We start from the raw sequence: 3,241 nt of genomic DNA, 5'->3' as shown, positions 1-3,241 counted from the left end.
AACTGACACCCAGAACAGTGGCTTGTGAGTTTTGTTTCCCAGGGAAAAAGCCTGTACAATGGTTCAGGGTCCTGCGGCCTTCAATTGCCAGGTGCCTCATGGAGATCCGCCACTCGCAGGATGCCTCCCAGACGCAAGGTGGCACCAGTGCCAACTTGGTCTGGATTTAGAGTTCTAAGTGGCTCCTGAAAACTGACACCCAGAACAGTGGCTTGTGAGTTTTGTTTCCCAGGGAAAAAGCCTGGACAATGGTTCAGGGGCCTGAGGCCTTAAATTGACAGGTGCCTCCTGGAATTCGGCCTCTCGCAGGATGCCTCCCAGACGCAAGGTGGCACCAGTTCCAACTTGGTCTGGTTTGAGAGTGCCAAGTGGGTCCTGAAAACTGACACCCAGAGCCGTGGCTTGTGAGTTTTGTTTCCCAGGGAAAAAGCCTGTACAATGGTCCAGGGTCCTGCGGCCTTAAATTGGCAGGTGCCTCCTGGAGATCCGCCTCTCGCAGTACAAAGTTAGTCTGGTTTAAGAGTGCCCAGTGGGTCCTGAAAACTGACACCCAGAACAGTGGCTTGTGAGTTTTGTTTCCCAGGGAAAAAGCCTGTACAATGGTTCAGGGGCCTGAGGCCTTCAATTGCCGGGTGCCTCATGGAGATCCGCCACTCGCAGGATGCCTCCAAGACGCAAGGTGGCACCAGGGCCAACTTGGTCTGGTTTGAGAGTGCTAATAGGGTCTTGTAAACTGACACCCAGAACAGTGGCTTGTGAGTTTTGTTTCCCAGGGAAAAAGCCTGTACAATGGTTCAGGGGCCTGAGGCCTTACATTGACAGGTGCCTCCTGGAGATCCGCCTCTCGCAGGATGCCTCCCAGACGCAAGGTGGCACCATTTCCAACTTGGTCTCGTTTAGGAGTGCCACGTGGGTCCTGAAAACTGACACCCAGAACAGTGGCTTGTTAGTTTTGTTTCCCAGGGAAAAAGCCTGGACAATGGTTCAGGGTCCTGAGGCCTTAAATTGCCGGGTGCCTCCTGGAATTCGGCCTCTCGCAGGATGCCTCCCAGACGCAAGGTGGCACCGGTTCCAACTTAGTCTGGTTTAAGAGTGTCAAGTGCGTCCTGAAAACTGACACCCAGAACTGTGGCTTGTGAATTTTGTTTTCCAGGGGAAAAGCCTGTACAATGGTTCAGGGGCCTGAGGCCTTAAATTGCCGGGTGCCTCCTGGAATTCGGCCTCTCGCAGGATGCCTCCCAGACGAAAGATGGCCCCAGTTCCAGCTTGGTCTGATTTTAGAGTGCCAAGTGGATCCTGCAAACTGACACCCAGAACAGTGGCTTGTGAATTTTGTTTTCCAGGGGAAAAGCCTGTACAATGGTTCAGGGGCCTGAGGCCTTAAATTGCCGGGTGCCTCCTGGAATTCGGCCTCTCGCAGGATGCCTCCCAGACGCAAGATGGCCCCAGTTCCAGCTTGGTCTGATTTTAGAGTGCCAAGTGGGTCCTGCAAACTGACACCCAGAACAGTGGCTTGTGAGTTTTGTTTCCCAGGGAAAAAGCCTGTAGAATGGTTCAGGGTCCTGAGGCCTTAAATTGACGGGTGCCTCCTGGAATTGGGCTTCTCGCAGGATGCCTCCCAGACGCAATGTGGCACCAGTGCCAACTGTTTCTGCTTTTAGAGTGCAAGGTGGCTCCTGCAAACTGACACCCAGAACAGTGGCTTGTGAGTTTTGTTTCCCAGGGAAAAAGCCTGGACAATGGTTCAGGGGCCTGAGGCCTTAAATTTCCGAGTGCCTACTAGAGTTCCGCCTCTCGCAGGATGACTCCCAGATGCAAAATGACACCAGTGCCAACTTGATCTGGTTTGAGAGTGCCAAGTGCGTCCTGAAAACTGACACCCAGAACAGTGGCTTGTGAGTTTTGTTTCCCAGGGAAAAAGCCGGTACAGTGGTTCAGGGGCCTGAGGCCTTAAATTGCCGGGTGCCTCCTGGAATTCGGCCTCTCGCAGGATGCCTCCCAGATGCAAGGTGGCACCAGTTCCAACTTGGTCTGGTTTGAGAGTGCCAAGTGGGTCCTGAAAACTGTCACCCAGAACCGTGGCTTGTGAGTTTTGTTTCCCAGGGAAAAAGCCTGTACAATGGTCCAGGGTCCTGCGGCCTTATATTCCTAGGTGCCTCCTGGAGATCCGCCTCTCGCAGTTCAAAGTTAGTCTGGTTTAAGAGTGCCAAGTGGGTCCTGCAAACTGACACCCAGAACAGTGGCTTGTGAGTTTTGTTTCCCAGGGAAAAAGCCTGTACAATGGTTCAGAGTCCTGCGGCCTTGAATTGCCGGGTGCCTCATGGAGATCCGCCACTCGCAGGATGCCTTCAAGACGCAAGGTGGCACCAGTGCCAACTTGGTCTGGTTTGAGAGTGCTAATAGGGTCTTGTAAACTGACACCCAGAACAGTGGCTTGTGAGTTTTGTTTCCCAGGGAAAAAGCCTGGACAATGGTTCATGGGCCTGAGGCCTTAAATTGCCGGGTGCCTCCTGGAATTCGGCCTCTCGCAGGATGCCTCCCAGACGCAAGGTGGCACCAGTTCACACTTGGTCTGGTTTGAGAGTGCCAAGTGGGTCCTGAAAACTGACACCCAGAACAGTGGCTTGTGAGTTTTGTTTCCCAGGGAAAAAGCCTGGACAATGGTTCAGGGGCCTGAGGCCTTAAATTGACAGGTGCCTCCTGGAGATCCGCCTCTCGCAGGATGCCTCCCAGACGCAAGGTGGCACCAGTTCCAACCCTGTCTGGTTTGCGAGTGACAAGTGGGTCCTGAAAACTGACACCCAGAACAGTGGCTTGTGAGTTTTGTTTCCCAGGGAAAAAGCCTGTATAATGGTTCAGTGTCCTGCGGCCTTAAATTGCCGGGTGCCTCCTGGAATTCGGACTCTCAAAAGATGCCTGCCAGAAGCAAGATGGCACCAGTTCCAACTTGGTCTGGTTTGAGAGTGCCAAGTGGCTCCTGAAAACTGACACCCAGAACAGTGGCCTGTGAGTTTTGTTTCCCAGGGAAAAAGCCTGTACAATGGTTCAGGGACCTGAGGCCTTAAATTGCCAGGTGCCTCCTGGAGATCCGCCTCTCGCAGGATGCCTCCCAGACGCAAAATGACACCAGGGCCAACTTGGTCGGGTTTGAGAGTGCCAGGTGGCTCCTGCAAACTGACACCCATATCAGTGGCTTGTGAGTTTTGTTTCCCAGGGAAAAAGCCTGGACAATGGGTCCGGG

Source organism: Fringilla coelebs (assembly GCF_963513975.1).
Source record: "Fringilla coelebs genome assembly, contig: SCAFFOLD_45, whole genome shotgun sequence".
NCBI lineage: Eukaryota > Metazoa > Chordata > Aves > Passeriformes > Fringillidae > Fringilla > Fringilla coelebs.
The sequence above is the reverse complement of the archived record's forward strand: the minus strand, read 5'-3'. Positions refer to the sequence as shown.